Genomic DNA, 18,225 nt, shown 5'->3' on the forward strand with positions numbered 1-18,225 from the left:
TGCCCTTGCACTTGAAGATGTCAGCACCTCGTGTGTCCGGGTGTGTGCGCGAGCAGCAGTGCCTGGATGCAGACACTTAGATGGCAGTCACCATGACAGGGTCAACAAGGAGGGAGAGCAGTGACACTGACATCACTCGACCTCTTATGACCGCTCTGTACACACATACACGTACATGTGCTTCCTGCTTAAACCAGCAGAGGAAAAGTTACATCGAATTAAAAATGAATGTGAAAACTTGGATTGGAGATGTCACACCGTTAAATGCAATGAGCGTGTGGCTAACAAAACACATTTACAGCAGTGAATTAGAAGCATGCAGAGACTGGAAACTCATTCACACCTGAACTGATAATATGCTGTCACTACATGAAGGTTTCAGCGATTTCAGATAAACAGAATGGCTGTTCCCACATTCCTGGCTTTGGCGATAATTACAAACTTATCTGAAAAGCTGCAGTTCATTCCCAGAGAAGCTTTGTTTGATGCAGTTGCAGCAGCACACTTTGGCAAAATTAAAGCTGTGGATAAAAAGAAGTCGCAGGAATTAAAGTTTCGGGACTTGTTTTTAATCTTGCTGAAGAACTTAGATATGCGCTGCAACAGCTGGAGAAGCAATAAACTGCATCGCCAATAAGCTGATTTGCAAGAGAGTGAGTTTGTGTTAAGGGTCCCACTTACTTTACATAATTGAATTCAAGATATTTAAATTCTATTTAAGGTTATTTGTCCAAGCTTTCCACTTGGTTGCACCAGAGACTCCTGGAGGCTAAGGAGGCTAAAAAGGGGTTGTCATGGGTCAGTTGGCTGCACTCAGTCGGCATACCTCAAAGAGCAGAGGAAGAGTCTTATCTGCCGCACTAGACTATGTCCGACTCTCATAAAGAAAAGCCCAATCAGAATAGTGGATAGAACCAGGTGTTGTGTATTGAGTTCTATTTGCAGGTGATTTTTGTTAATCTAGTATTTCTTAAGTGATGTGACTCAGTGAATGATTGAAAATACACAGTTTTCCTGCAAAAGTATCTTTGAATGTAAATGGCGAATACTGCTTGTCATGAATGGAGCAAATTTCAGAAGAATTATTGGGCTCTTAATTACAGATCGTACATCTTCTTTTTTAAGAAAATAACAACAATAAATAACAGAGAGGGACCTGGGACCTTGATTGTAACAAGGCCGAACCATTGTTGGTTCTTCTTGCTGAGCTTTTGAACAAATTCTTATAAGACATTGTACGGGTGTAGAGTGAGGTCAACTTAACAATCTATTAAAATTTGGCTTACATCCACTAAGATCTTCAAGGTGAACTTAATAATTTATTGGTTGAAAATGAGCAAAAAGCCTTATCACTTAGAAACTATGACTCTTACAAGTGTGTTGTGTATTGTCAACACTGTATAAAGATTTAAAATATCATTTGACCTCCCTTATTGCTGCAACATCATTTTGACTGATTAGAAAATAGCCTCACCTGGCACTGCACTCTGAACCACAGCCCAGCCACACACTGATGAAGAACAAACCTTGAGAATAACGCAACAGATAGCCAGGCCTTCATGATCACTCAGCCACAACCCCTGCTGAGTTTTGGGATTTGGTTTGGATTAAGTTGAGCTTATAGATGGTGTCACCAAAAACTGATGTCAAAATATTACAAAAATGGGCACCAACAATCTCTCATGTGCAGCTGCAGTCTGTAGTAGAGACAGGCGTTTAAGAGTTATACCAAAACACTGCTGGTGTCAATGTAGGTACTGTCAACGGTGCCTTAGTCTAAAACTAAAATTGATGTCAGTAGAAGAAACAGGTGTCCTGAAACGTTTTTCTCAAACTCTCACAAAAAGGTTTTTTGTTCTATAAATTATACAGATAAGCAATACTTCTGTCTTTACTGTCCAAGCATGTTACAGTGGTTTGCCTTGAACCTTTGAAGCAAGTGACTTTTCAAAATGCTGAAGAAAAAAATGTAATTCATTATAATGTATTATATGATACACCAAGTACAGGGGTTAAAGTGAGCCAAATGAGCCAGAATGGCACACTGGCACCTTTTTTAAACATCATTAAATTGAAAAAACTGTTTCAAATAATGTCACTCAGCTTCTCTTTTCATGTGCTGCAGCCTAGTTGCAATCCTAGGTGATGCCAGAAGACATTAAAGTAACTACATGGTCTCACCTGCATCCATGCTTTTTTTTCTTTTTAAATCACTATCATGTCCGCGCTGAGGCTGTTGATAAAGTTGCAGTGTTTCAGCATCTGGATAGCTCTACTGACAAAGAGTAGAGCTTAAACATAGTAACACTTTCTAAGTTGCAGGTAATTTCAAATGAAAGAGCTCAATCCATATCAGCAACCACACCACAACTGTTTCTGAGCAGTTTTGATAAGTCATCTGTCTGTGAGCTACGGTACAGTTGCTGTATTTTCGAGGGAAGAAAAAAGCTATTGTGGAGAAAAATTTATTTTGTAATTATTTTGTGTTAGATAGAAGATATAGACAAGACAGGACAGGGGAGGAAGATGAGAGTGAAATTTATAGTATAAGTAGTAGAGGTGTGAGTTGCAGAGGAAAAGGATTGTCAAACATTGTTTGTGAGAAAGGTCAGTATACTCTCAAGCACATTTGCTAGGATGATAGTATGTTCTATGGTGACACTTGCCAAATGCTAACTGTCTTTAATGGAATGAGAGATTTGCATCATAGATATGCATCTGATGAAGCTGCAGCAAACATGTCTCTTTAAATTTCAGCATTGAAAACAATAAATAGAAGTTATTAATATAAACTGTATCATGATCATTCCCAACATGTCATGCACACATTGCTCAGAAGTTGTTGTGTATTCCCTGACTGACTGGCAGTGGTTCCTGGAGCTTTCTTGCTTTTGTTAGATGGAAATGTTAGCAAAGAATGTGCTGCACCAAAAACTTCCCAGTGATTGTTTTCTTTTGGAGCTGATTGGCACAGTCATCTGTAGTTTTTCATGTTTTTCTGAAAATACCAACTAATCACTTGCAGAGTGGTAGTGAAACAGAAATGGAGAAGACTTGTTTTGAAAGTGTGTCTCAGCACAGCAACTTTGACTTCTGACTTTTGAAGAGTACCTGATCAGTGTTTGAAGACAAGTTTGTCACTTCCATTCAAAATACAACTGCAACAGTATTATAGTAACCAAAGCAATCGCAAAGAAGATTTTGCCGTCTGCTTAGGTAATGCAGTTTTACAGGGAAAGTGATTCACACCATTCATGTCATTCCAATGCAATGTTCTGTAGTAATAGTAGCATTAGTAAAAGTAATACTGTAGATTTGAATTATATGAATTTTAATAAAGTAACTTTAAATTAAATGTGTGAGTTGGGGTAGAATAGAATAGAATAGAATAGAATAGAATAGAACAAAATAGCATTTTATTTTTATTGTACATGTAAAACAAAACCAGGCACAACAGAATACCCCTAGAGCAGCGGTCCCAACCTTTTTTGCGCCACGGACCGGTTTATGTCTGACAATATTTTCACGGACCAGACTTTAAGGTGTTGCAGATAAATACAACAAAATAAAACCAGTACCGATACCAAAAAAAAAGAAGATTTATTTGTAACACACGGGAAAAGACCCAGGGAAACAAAGTTAACAATAAAAACGATTAAAAAAAAATAATGATAAAAAATGATAAAAAACCTGAAAACAATAAATTTCACACCCGAGCCTCAACTCTTGTGGCCCGGCACCAAATGACTCACAGACCAGTACCGGTCCGTGGCCCAGGGGTTGGGGACCGCTGCCTGTCCACATGCCAACAGGTCAGAGCAATTTTAGCAGCACAAAGGGGGATATAATAAGCAGTCTTATGCAGTGGGTCTTTTATTGTTGGTTTTAGGATTTTAACAGGATTTTTTGAGAATATGAAAAATAAAAAGTACCATCATCCCTTTAATCTCTAATATTAAATTTTCATAGGTTCCTTGTGTATGTATCATGCAAACGAAATAAAAAATTAAGTTGAATAAGGAGAGAATATATAATATCTGTATTACTGGGAATCATAAAACATGCTGCTGAATCCTGTCACTATCAGCAAGGTGGGAAAGGTAGGGTTAGGGTTAGGCTAGAGGTTAAAATCATTGTTCTATAGAGCATCAAAATTCTTCTGTAAAATACTGTCACATCAAAGATGTTGAGTTACTTGGTCAAATATGTCATTATATTTGACTTTGTCAGTATTGCCAGCCTTAACGCTTCACATTTATTACTCTACATGTCCTTGCTGTTGCACTCTGACTGAGTTCATGAAGAGCTTTTGAGTATGCTGCTGTAACATTACAGTGAAGAATAGGAATGGGCCAGATTTAAGAGGTGATAGATTGTCCCCCGTAAGAAGTTTAACCCAAAAGCAGGATCTCAGAAAACCGGGATGGTCACCATTATGGGTTACAGTGTGAAGCAATCACACACACACACACACACACACACACACACACACACACACACACACACACACACACACACACAGAAAAGAATTCTGCAGAGGTCATTTATAATTAGTTACACAGCATGAAAGTAGTGCTGCAGTGCCACACACAATTCCAGACAACTCACAGCATCCACTGCATGCAAAAAATAATCAGCATTCAAGGCAATCAAGTAATCATATTTTTAATAATGCATATCCCACTTGGGGATGGTGTTCTACTGTAGGTTAAATGTTAGATAATAAGCAAAAAAGAGACAGAAGGAAAGAGAAAAAGCCAACCCATTATCTTGGTGCTGACCGATATCATGCACATTTCACCAGGGCCAGTGGTGTTGGCTAAGGCCATTCACATTACACCAGGGTGTGTGGTGCTGACCAATACCATCCATATTTCTCCAGGGAAAGAGTTGTTAGATGAGGCCATCCACATTACAACAGGGCCTGTGCTACTGGCTGAGGACATTTACATTTCACCAGGGCCTGTGGTCATGGCTGAGGCCAAATACATTTCATCAGGGCCAGTGGTGTTGGCTAAGGCCATCCACATTACACCAAGGTCTGTGGTTCTGGCCATTACCATCCACATTTCACCTGGGCCAGTGTTGGTAGATGAGGCCATCCACATTACAACAGGACCTGTGCTACTGGCTGAGGCCATCCACATTATACCACGGCATGTGCTCCCTGTGAGGCTATCGTCACCACACCAGGGCCTGTATTGCTGGCTTAGACCATCCACATTGCACCAGGGCTAGTGCTCCCTCTGAGGCCAACTTCACGACAGCAGGGCCTGCACTGCTGTCTGAGGTCATCTACATTTCACCAGAGCCTGTGTTGCTGGCTGATGTGATCCACATTACACAAGGGCCTGTGCTAGGGAAATTATTTTACTGCTATTGTTAAATAATCATCATCATTACCATTGCATTAATAATAGAATCTGCAGCATTGATATTGTATTCAGAGGTTTAAACAGTGTGTGTGTTTTAGAAAGAATAAGTTGCAGGCTGACAGGAAGTTGCAGAGAGTTTGCAGAAGGGAAAGCAGAAGTGAAAGCAGAGTCTAAGTTATTCTGAGCAGGTTAGACGAGGCTATTTGAATTACTAGGTTATTCAAATTGTCTGTTATACTTTTATATTCTTTTATTAAGCTCTTAGTAGAGGTTCTTGATTAAAACATTTATTCAACATAGTACATATAGTTTCAGTTAGGTTATTACACATAAGGATGAGCCTCTAGTCTGGTAAAAGGTCAGAAGTGCAACGGGTGAGATGAGAGGGCATGTAGGGTCAACACATACACACACACACATTAGTAGACTCATTTATAGGTGAGAAGTTGGTCATGTTTGTCTCTGGAAAGAGGAACAGCGTCTGGCAGGATGTGGGGTTCGTGTTCCAGACGAGACGAAGACAACGTTCCGGCCGGCAGACCCGGCCCCACTTTACATTCACGGGAGCTGTGTGGAGAGGGTACACTCAATGAGGTTTCTGGGCGTGCAGATATCTGATGACCTCTCCTGGACTGCAAATACTACAGCGGTGGTTAAAAAGGCCCAGCAGCGTCTCCACTTTCTGAGAGTGCTCAGGAGGAACAACCTGGAGGAGAGGCTGCTGGTGACATTTTACAGAGCCACCATAGAGAACATCCTAACGTACGGCATAACAACATGGTATGCAGGGTGCTCAGCTGCAGACAGGAAAGTACTGCAGAGGGTCATCAACACAGCCCAGAAGATCACTGGCTGCTCTCTGCCCAGCCTGGAGGTCACTGCAAACTCTCGGTACCTCAGCAGAGCTGGCAATATCATCAAGGACCACTCTCACCCCAGCAACCAACTGTTTGAACTATTACGGTACAGGTCACATAAAACCAGGACAAACAGATTCAGGGATAGCTTCTTTCCCAGAGCTATCACCGTAGTAAATAAGCACAAAAACAATTGAACCTATTCCATACCGTCACTGTCATTATATTATGCTGCTATTCATACTGTCATTATATTAATGCTGCTATCCTGTATATATTGTACATACTATTGTTTGAGTACTTACGATTGTTTTTTTTGTACTTTTTATATTTTACATTTACATTTATACCGTGGCTCAGGGGGTTGGGAATCGCATCTGTAACCGGAAGGTCGCCGGTTCAATCCCTGGGCTCTCTGTCCTGGTCGTTGTGTCCTTGGGCAAGACACTTTACCCTACTTGCCTACTGGTGTTGGCCAGAGGGGCCGATGGCGCGATATGGCAGCCTCGCTTCTGTCAGTCTGCCCCAGGGCAGCTGTGGCTACAACTGTAGCTTGCCTCCACCAGTGTATGAATGTGAGAGTGAATGAATAGTGGTATTGTAAAGCGCTTTGGGTGCCTTGAAAAGCGCTATATAAATCCAATCCATTATTATTATTATTATTATTTATTATTGAAACTTGCACCAAGGGAGTGGCACTCCAATTTCGTTGTACTCTGTACAATGACAATAAAGGCTATTCTATTCTATTCTATTCTATTCTATTTAATTCAATTCAATTTCAATTCAATTCAATTTTATTTATATAGCGCCAAATCAAACTGTGTTAAAAGTCATTGTGGTTGATTTGACGTATGTATATATTCTGTCGGTGACGTATGAAGGGGCGTCATTAATTCAAACCCTGATGCTATAAAAATCTGTGTATGCTTTGATTAAGTCGAAGATTAATTCCTGTCTGCGTACAGATTATTCTTCCCACGCGTGTATTCATTAAAATCAATTGTTTGACCAAGATCTTCTGGACCATGGTTGTTTGTACTCTCCTTCCTCAATATTTGACCCTTAACATTTGGGGGCTTCGTCCGGTGGTTGAGGAGGGAGAGAATTGGAGGTGTAGACGGTGAAATTCGGTGGTCCGTTGTGGTCAGACAGGCAGGCGTGACCCGGCAACCAAACTGAGGGGACAGGCGCCTTTAAAGAGAGGTAGGCACAGGCCTGTTGATTTTATCCGAAGTGTGCTGAATTGGATGATAAAATTAAATGTCTATTCAGTAAAAGTTGCCGGTAAATGTCTGCTTTGATTTTGATGAGAATCTTATGACAGTACTGAGGATTTAAAGCAGTTGGACTGCTGAAAATGATTGAATGCGGTTGGACCGCTGAAGGATTAATGCGGTTGGACCGCGGAAAGCAAAGCAGTTGGACTGCTGGAAATGATTTTAGTATGTTAGGGAATTTGGTTATTTTTTGGTTATAAGGTTGGACCTGCTTCAGTCATACACTTGGTTGGGTGTTTTACTGTTGTTCCAAAGTAGTATAAATTACTCAAGAACGCCAGTTGGACTGGTAAGAAGCGCATAGCCCGGAGTTTACGCTCCCTCTTTGTCGTGGACGCGCGACATTGACCTCTCGGCGAAGAGGGTTAGTTCAGTGTGGCTTAACTGTGGGGTACAGGGCATCCTGGAATAAGCTAGTGGTTGGACCACTTTACCGTTTGGAACGGCAATCTGCGCTTTTTTGGGCAGCAAAGGTTGGACCTTGGGTGTTGGACACTCTTAAATTGAGTTAGGGATTTTAGAGATGAGGCCAGAAACTGTTGGACAGATACTGGTTAATTGATTACAAAAAAGTTGGACTTTTTCGGTTGGACCGTTAACTTAAATTTTTCGAAATTGTGTAGGTGCTAAAGCTGACAGATCTGACAGTGGTTGTAAATATAAGACGTCTTTGTAATATAAAATAAGAGAGTTTGGTGTGAGAGGAGGCTGTGTGTCGAGTCAGCAATGCACTGACTGCCTGCTGCTATTTTTAGACGGTGTGTGTGTGAGTGAAAATGCAAATGAGTAAGCAGTGAACTGTTTAAGCCACAGTTGGTTTTACAAATACTGCTGCAAACATTGTTGAGTGTGTGTTTAAAATGCCATTTATGTTCATTAGAGGACTATAAATAAAGTTTTGAGTTGCCGTAGTGGATGTATAGTAATTGACTGAGTTTGAATGTAGATATATAAATATAGAGTGCACTGTGTATATTTAAGATTAACATATTACTTTCAGTAGTAACTTCTCTCCAGCAATAGTTGCTGGTGTGTTTTATTTTTTCAATTTCTTGTGTGTGCTGTGAGAATTAATAGAGGTTTCAATTTTTTGGTTTTTGTTGACTTGCTCTTTCTGATTATGAAGAGCATGTCTAAAATACTTTTAGGAAAGCGTATTTTGAGTATATTCCTCAACTCTGGTCACAGGTTAAGTGTGTGAATGCTGTGAGTAGTAGGCTTTGAGGGATTGGAGGTGATGTGTACAAAATAATAAATAATAATAACACTATGAAAGTTGATAGTAGAGTGAGTGCAAAAGGAAGTGTGAGAGGATTATGAAATCATTGTGTGAATGATGCTACATCTTAGATCAAAAGTTAGTAGAATTACAGAGGGTTTGTAGATTGTAAATACAAAATAAGTTTGATTAGCCTGCAGAAACAGCAAAGCAGCTTGAGCTGCTCTGAGCAGCTGCGTGCTGTGTGTGTGTAACAGGAAATGGTGTGGGTGACAGGAATGCCCATATAAGGTGACAAGTGAGCACCCAAGCAGAGAGAGAGATAAGTTAAACCAAATGAAGCGAAGGGAGGTTTCAAGAGAAGAGATGAAAAGGATATTAATCGTATGCTTTAGTGTGTCAATACAGGTTACAGATAAATAAAGGTGGACTTCTCTCAACCTGGAATTTTGATTACGGCGCCAAAACCAGTAGAGTAGCATAATGGGGAGAAAACAGGCCAGATTTTGGCTTAGAATTTTATAGCTTGACCTCCCACTTGTCACCATCCTGAGAAGAAGCTCAAAGGACAGTTAATCTCCTGATGAAGACCAACAGAACATCGTGGACTTGATAAGAATTTACAAGCAGCCCAAAGACAGTGCAACTGAACCGTTAACACTGAAACCAAACTGACGGGACCAGCAGCAGCATGTAAGAAAAGCACGTGATGCAACATGTACTGTGAATTACAGGCTGGACAGTTGAACAGTGGGATAAAGAACTGTGGGAAAGCACTGGACACTGATTGTCAGATTTGCCATGCTTGGAGTAATCTTGAAAGAGACGACTGAAAGGATCAACAGAGAAGAAGAAACCACGTGATGAAACATGGACGGTGAACTGCAGGCTGGTAAGAACAGAGACATGACTGTTTAAAGGCACTGAATGTGATATTTTGCCAGGGTGGGACTTAATCCAAAAGGGAAATATTGAAGAGAAACAGAGAAGAAACAGACTGTGTTTGCTGGAGAATTCAAGACAACAAAAGGACACTGAGAGAAGAGGACAGGGACCAGTGCGAGGTGAAGCCGGACGAGTTCGACTGCAATAATACAGGGTATAATTGGACTGAAATTGAAGCCTGAACTCATGATGGTGTTTAGAGATGTCCACCAGAAAACTAAAGAGGTAAACAAAAAGAAGGTAAAATAAAGAGAGAAAATAACTGACAATTACATGAATGAATAGAAAACACACATACACAAAGTGTTACATGTGAAATTATTTCTGGAAAAAATCAGAAGTGAGATAGTTTTGAATTAAGAAATCAGTGAAAAGATGCATGAATTAAACCTGATTATAACATACAGAGGCAATGAAGAAAGCAGCTTACACTCACTGCACATTAACAAAAATACATAGGAAAAGCAATGAAGACCTGCTTACACTTATACACATAACATAAGTTGGTATTTCTGACCAGAGAGGGGGAAACAGGTAGTTTAAGTACTCATGATAATAATGAAAATGTCTTAGTTGTGTTCCTTCAGGGGCGAAGTAGACCTGGATCAATTCTCCACATGCAGCGGTCGGAAGAAAGTTATAGGTCAAGATGACTATCCAGTCATCTTGACCTATAACTTTGTTAAGAAACTTGCCTTAACTTTGTTAAGGCAAGTTTCTGGTTGAATTGTTCACAGCGCCATGTCTCCATAAACCTGACAAGTGGGCCTTAACTTCTGGCTGAGGACCAGGAATGCTGTTAATAAGGTGGGAACTTAAAATTTGGGTTAGCAAATCTGGGAAAGAAAACTGACGGCTTAAGCGGAGAATTGTGCAGGAGTCTGAAACACTGCAAAGGCAACATATGCAAATTCACATACACAAACAGAAAATGCATTAACCTTACAAGGACAAGCTCATAAAGATTAATGCATAGACATTGATTAAACCTGACTACCAACACAAACATACGCAATGAAGAACAGCTTGCTATTTGTATGAGTGGTAGAATGGGGTGAATGTTTAATAGAATACATTTCAGTTTGAAGTTGAGGAATAATTCAAAGAAGCCAGATGACAAAGGGAGTGAGTTATGAACAAAGAAAAGTGATTAAAGTAGTTTTAAAAAAGTGACTTAGGAGTGCCCTGGTACTGAGTGATCAAAACCAGTGATCACTGTAGAAAGAAATAAAATAATTCAATAAGTTGGTAATGTTTAAACATGCGTTTCTCTTGTTACGGCAACTCATTGAGATATGACTCAGTATGCAAATTAGCTGGAGTGAGTGGACGAAGGAGCTTCCTGTGTGTGTGACTGTGGCTTTCAGGAGCGGAAGCATGGCAGAGAAGAGGAGTGCAGATTTGGATAGGAAATTTATAGTTAGTGATTATATGTTGTTGTAAGGGGGTTATGTCTTATGTTGAATCTAAGTATGCTAAAGTGCATAAAGGGGGTGATTGTTGTGTGCAAATTGTGTGGTTTTAACGAGACTTTCGGTGTATTGAGGAGGTGAAATTATGTGGTGGCAATACTTGTGTGTTAAAGGTTGTTGAGGTTGTTGTGGTGAGGGGTTGATTCTGTCAGTTAGGTTCGAATTGTTTTTGTTTTTTGTTTAAATAGAGGGAGTTTTAGTAAACATGGACATGTCTAAGAGGGGGCCCATTATTTTTGTGACAGTGCACTTAGAGAAAACCTGTCAGGTGATTTTGTTTTGTGTTTTCATGAGCTAATAATCAGCTCTATTTTTTCTTATTTATGTTCTAAGCAGGCCTGCAACAGTGAATAACAGCGCTGACAAATTCTCGGGAAGAGCAAATATAAGGTGGGCTTTCCAGATTACAACTGGCTGAGGAGAAAGCTACCTGTGGGGACTGATCAGGTCGTAAGTCCCTGTCTAAAAGGATTGTAGCGAGTCAATCCAGTTCAAAACATAAAGAAATATTTTCCTATGGAAAATAAAAAATGAATGAGCTCATTTTGCTGAGGGTGGAGAATCTGATCACTTGCGCGGAAAGCTCCACTATTAGCAAAAAATATGGTGTGACTGCATGGGAGTGAATGTGTGGCAGGATGTGGGGATGAATAAATGTGGACAAACAATTTGCTTTTACCAGAGAAAATTTCTGTTTTATTGACTGGGGTTAGATTATGGGATTATAGTATATTGTTGGAGGAGTGCCAAATGCTACACATTTCATGTGTCAAAATAAAGGGGGGCTTAGGGTTTAATAATTTAATTGTTTAATAATTTAGGATCATTTTAGGACTTTTTGGGTTTTTGATCATTTGGATATGGTAAAACTGAAACTGTTATTTTTATGTTAAGGTTAAAGGATTAAAGTGAACTGAATCCTGTTTAGAAGATACAGTGCCAGTGTTTTAAAGCTTTTTTGATTTCTAGAAGAAGTGGTTATAATGTAGGCTTACACATATAGATATTACATAGATTTATTTTTAGGATAAAGGGGAGAGCTTATAAGTAGAAATGATTGTTATACATATTGCATTTTGTGCCTTTAAAGGAGTTGTGGCTCAATTCGTCTCTTGAGGGTCACGAGCCTTTGGCTAGTGCTATGATTAGCCAATCTACTGTGAGGATGAAATGTGAGTTATTGAAGGATTGCACACGCTTACAGACACAGAGTCCAGAAACACACATGAAAGTATTAATTCCAGGCAAAAGGCCTCAAATTCAGTTAGCTTTTAACTGAACTTAAAGAAGGACCAAAGGAAGGAAAGCATATATTTTGGTTAAGTCTGATAAATTAGAATTAGAAGGTATTGTTACATTAAAATGAGCAAAATGAAATAAAAAGGCTATACCAAAAACAGGTTATAACATAGGAAATGTGAGGTTAAAATGAAGTTAGTGTTAACACACAGGAGTTGTTTCTCTTATATGCTTAAACTTAATTGATTAAAGTGGTTGTTTTCTTTTGGAGCTTGTAGTAGAATATATAAGAATATATATAAATACAGGTCAATAAGTTAAGAACATAATTAGGATCATGCTTTTGATTAAAGAGTCCCAAATAGGATAAGTTAGGGAGGTGCAGGAAAAGGGGTTTTGTTTCCTTTGCAGAAGATCTCGGTGACCGCAGGGGGGTGAGGATCCTGGAGGTCCGAGGCCTGATGGACCACAAGAGAGGGACCAAGAAAACTTAAGCTTACGCATGGAGTGTTCTCGAATGGGAGCTGGTGTTTATTACTGGACCAATTAGAGGACATGAGGTTGTCTGATTTGCTGAGCCAGAGAGGGTCAGAGCGAGGACACAATGTATTGCGACCTCTGGTGTTCCAGAGGTCGAGAGAGGGAGTGTGGAGCAGGGAAATTATTTTGCTGCTATTGTTAAATAATCATCATGTCTCAGCACAGCAACTTTGACTTCTGACTTTTGAAGAGTACCTGATCAGTGTTTGAAGACAAGTTTGTCACTTCCATTCAAAATACAACTGCAACAGTATTATAGTAACCAAAGCAATCGCAAAGAAGATTTTGCCGTCTGCTTAGGTAATGCAACTGCATTACCTAAGCAGATGGCAGGGGAAAGTGATTCACACCATTCATGTCATTCCAATGCAATGTTCTGTAGTAATAGTAGCATTAGTAAAAGTAATACTGTAGATTTGAATTATATGAATTTTAATAAAGTAACTTTAAATTAAATGTGTGAGTTGGGGTAGAATAGAATAGAATAGAATAGAATAGAATAGAATAGCATTTTATTTTTATTGTACATGTAAAACAAAACCAGGCACAACAGAATACCCCTAGAGCAGCGGTCCCAACCTTTTTTGCGCCACGGACCGGTTTATGTCTGACAATATTTTCACGGACCAGACTTTAAGGTGTTGCAGATAAATACAACAAAATAAAACCAGTACCGATACCAAAAAAAAAGAAGATTTATTTGTAACACACGGGAAAAGACCCAGGGAAACAAAGTTAACAATAAAAACGATTAAAAAAAAATAATGATAAAAAACCTGAAAACAATCAATTTCACACCCGAGCCTCAACTCTTGTGGCCCGGCACCAAACGACTCACAGACCAGTACCGGTCCGTGGCCCAGGGGTTGGGGACCGCTGCCCTAAAGAGCCTGTCCACATGCCAACAGGTCAGAGCAATTTTAGCAGCACAAAGGGGGATATAATAAGCAGTCTTATGCAGTGGGTCTTTTATTGTTGGTTTTAGGATTTTAACAGGATTTTTTGAGAATATGAAAAATAAAAAGTACCATCATCCCTTTAATCTCTAATATTAAATTTTCATAGGTTCCTTGTGTATGTATCATGCAAACGAAATAAAAAATTAAGTTGAATAAGGAGAGAATATATAATATCTGTATTACTGGGAATCATAAAACATGCTGCTGAATCCTGTCACTATCAGCAAGGTGGGAAAGGTAGGGTTAGGGTTAGGCTAGAGGTTAAAATCGTTGTTCTATAGAGCATCAAAATTCTTCTGTAAAATACTGTCACATCAAAGATGTTGAGTTACTTGGTCAAATATGTCATTATATTTGACTTTGTCAGTATTGCCAGCCTTAACGCTTCACATTTATTACTCTACATGTCCTTGCTGTTGCACTCTGACTGAGTTCATGAAGAGCTTTTGAGTATGCTGCTGTAACATTACAGTGAAGAATAGGAATGGGCCAGATTTAAGAGGTGATAGATTGTCCCCCGTAAGAAGTTTAACCCAAAAGCAGGATCTCAGAAAACCGGGATGGTCACCATTATGGGTTACAGTGTGAAGCAATCACCATGGTTATCATTCTAGATGTTAATGGACTTTTTATGGAGTGAGAGACAGATGGAGAGTGACTGCAAAGACACATTAATGTCCTCCTCTTAATTTTTTAACCTTGACCTACCTATCGTGCTCCTGAAATAATCGCAGACACAGTGATGCACACACACACACACACACACACACACACACACACACACACACACACACACACACACACACACAGAAAAGAATTCTGCAGAGGTCATTTATAATTAGTTACACAGCATGAAAGTAGTGCTGCAGTGCCACACACAATTCTAGACAACTCACAGCATCCACTGCATGCAAAAAATAATCAGCATTCAAGGCAATCAAGTAATCATATTTTTAATAATGCATATCCCACTTGGGGATGGTGTTCTACTGTAGGTTAAATGTTAGATAATAAGCAAAAAAGAGACAGAAGGAAAGAGAAAAAGCCAACCCATTATCTTGGTGCTGACCGATATCATGCACATTTCACCAGGGCCAGTGGTGTTGGCTAAGGCCATTCACATTACACCAGGGTGTGTGGTGCTGACCAATACCATCCATATTTCTCCAGGGAAAGAGTTGTTAGATGAGGCCATCCACATTACAACAGGGCCTGTGCTACTGGCTGAGGACATTTACATTTCACCAGGGCCTGTGGTCATGGCTGAGGCCAAATACATTTCATCAGGGCCTGTGGTCATGGCTGAGGCCAAATACATTTCATCAGGGCCTGTGGTCATGGCTGAGGACATTCACATTACACCAGGGCCTGTGGTGCTGGCCAATACCATCCACATTTCACCTGGGCCAGTGTTGGTAGATGAGGCCATCCACATTACAACAGGGCCTGTGCTACTGGCTGAGGCCATCCACATTATACCACGGCATGTGCTCCCTGTGAGGCTATCGTCACCACACCAGGGCCTGTATTGCTGGCTTAGGCCATCCACATTGCACCAGGGCTAGTGCTCCCTCTGAGGCCAACTTCATGACAGCAGGGCCTGTGCTGCTGTCTGAGGTCATCTACATTTCACCAGAGCCTGTGTTGCTGGCTGATGTGATCCACATTACACAAGGGCCTGTGCTACTTTTTGATGCCATCCACATTAAACCAGGGCCTGTGGTGCAGGCCCAAACCATCCACATTTCACCAGGGTTGTGTTGCTGGCTGATGCGATCCACAATACACAAGGGCCTGTGCTACTGGCTGATGCCATCCTCATTACACCAGGGCCAGTGGTGTTGGCTGAGGACACTCATATTACGACAGGGCCTGTGTTGCTGGCCGAAACGATCCACATTTGACAAGGGCCAGTGGTGTTGCTGGCTGATGCCATTCACAATACTCAAGGGCCTGTGCTACCGGCTGATGCCATCTACATTACACCAGGGCCTGTGGTGCTGGCCAATACCACCGACATTTCACCAGGGCCAGTGTTGTTTGCTGAGGCCATCCACATTACACCAGGGACAGTGCTTCCTGTGAGGCCATCTTCACCACACCAGGGACTGTGCTGTTGGCTGAAACCATCCACATTACATCAGAGCCATTGGTCCTTGCCGATATCATCCACATTTCACCAGGGCCAGTGGTGTTGGCTAAGGCCATCCACATTACACCAAGGTCTGTGGTTCTGGCCATTACCATCCACATTTCACCTGGGCCAGTGTTGGTAGATGAGGCCATCCACATTACAACAGGACCTGTGCTACTGGCTGAGGCCATCCACATTATACCACGGCATGTGCTCCCTGTGAGGCTATCGTCACCACACCAGGGCCTGTATTGCTGGCTTAGACCATCCACATTGCACCAGGGCTAGTGCTCCCTCTGAGGCCAACTTCACGACAGCAGGGCCTGCACTGCTGTCTGAGGTCATCTACATTTCACCAGAGCCTGTGTTGCTGGTTGATGTGATCCACATTACACAAGGGCCTGTGCTAGGGAAATTATTTTACTGCTATTGTTAAATAATCATCATCATTACCATTGCATTAATAATAGAATCTGCAGCATTGATATTGTATTCAGAGGTTTAAACAGTGTGTGTGTTTTAGAAAGAATAAGTTGCAGGCTGACAGGAAGTTGCAGAGAGTTTGCAGAAGGGAAAGCAGAAGTGAAAGCAGAGTCTAAGTTATTCTGAGCAGGTTAGACGAGGCTATTTGAATTACTAGGTTATTCAAATTGTCTGTTATACTTTTATATTCTTTTATTAAGCTCTTAGTAGAGGTTCTTGATTAAAACATTTATTCAACATAGTACATATAGTTTCAGTTAGGTTATTACACATAAGGATGAGCCTCTGGTCTGGTAAAAGGTCAGAAGTGCAACGGGTGAGATGAGAGGGCATGTAGGGTCAACACATACACACACACACATTAGTAGACTCATTTATAGGTGAGAAGTTGGTCATGTTTGTCTCTGGAAAGAGGAACAGCGTCTGGCAGGATGTGGGGTTCGTGTTCCAGACGAGACGAAGACAACGTTCTTTTAAACTGTGTTAAAAGTCATTGTGGTTGATTTGACGTATGTATATATTCTGTCGGTGACGTATGAAGGGGCGTCATTAATTCAAACCCTGATGCTATAAAAATCTGTGTATGCTTTGATTAAGTCGAAGATCAATCCCTGTCTGCGTACAGACTGGTCTTCCCACGCGTGTATTCATTAAAATCAATTGTTTGACCAAGATCTTCTGGACCATGGTTGTTTGTACTCTCCTTCCTCAATATTTGAACCTTAAGAAACAGGACCTGTGCTACTGGCTGAGGCCATCCACATTATACCACGGCATGTGCTCCCTGTGAGGCTATCGTCACCACACCAGGGCCTGTATTGCTGGCTTAGACCATCCACATTGCACCAGGGCTAGTGGTCCCTCTGAGGCCAACTTCACGACAGCAGGGCCTGCGCTGCTGTCTGAGGTCATCTACATTTCACCAGAGCCTGTGTTGCTGGCTGATGTGATCCACATTACACAAGGGCCTGTGCTACTCGTTGATGCCATCCACATTTCACCAGGGCTTGTGTTGCTGGCTGATGCGATCCACAATACACAAGGGCCTGTGCTACTGGCTGAGGACATTCACATTACACCAGGGTCTGTGGTGCTGGCTAATACCATCCACATTTCACCAGGGCCAGTGTTGTTTGCTGAGGCCATCCACATTACACCAGGGACAGTGCTTCCTGTGAGGCCATCTTCACCACACCAGGGACTGTGCTGTTGGCTGAAACCATCCACATTACATCAGGGCCATTGGTCCTTGCCGATGTCATCCACATTTCACCAGGGCCAGTGGTGTTGGCTAAGGCCATCCACATTACACCAAGGTCTGTGGTTAAGGCCATTACCATCCACATTTCACCTGGGACAGCGTTGGTAGATAAGGCCATCCACATTACAACAGGGCCTGTGCTACTGAATGAGGCCATCCACATTATACCATAGCTAGTGCTCCCTCTGAGGCCCACTTCACGACAGCAGGGCCTGCGCTGCTGTCTGAGGCCACCTATATTTCACGAGGGCTTGTGTTGTTGGCTGATGCGATCCACAATACACAAGGGCCTGTGCTACTGGCTGATGCCATCCCCATTACACCAGGGCCAGTGGTGTTGGCTGAGGACATTCACATTACGCCAGGGCCTGTGGTGTTGGCCAATACTATCCACATTTCACCAGGGCCAGTGTTGTTGCCTGAGGAAATACACATTACACCAGGGACAGTGCTTCCTGTGA

This window comes from Aulonocara stuartgranti, assembly GCF_965226115.1.
Source record: "Aulonocara stuartgranti genome assembly, chromosome: 5".
NCBI classification, from domain to species: Eukaryota; Metazoa; Chordata; class Actinopteri; order Cichliformes; family Cichlidae; genus Aulonocara; species Aulonocara stuartgranti.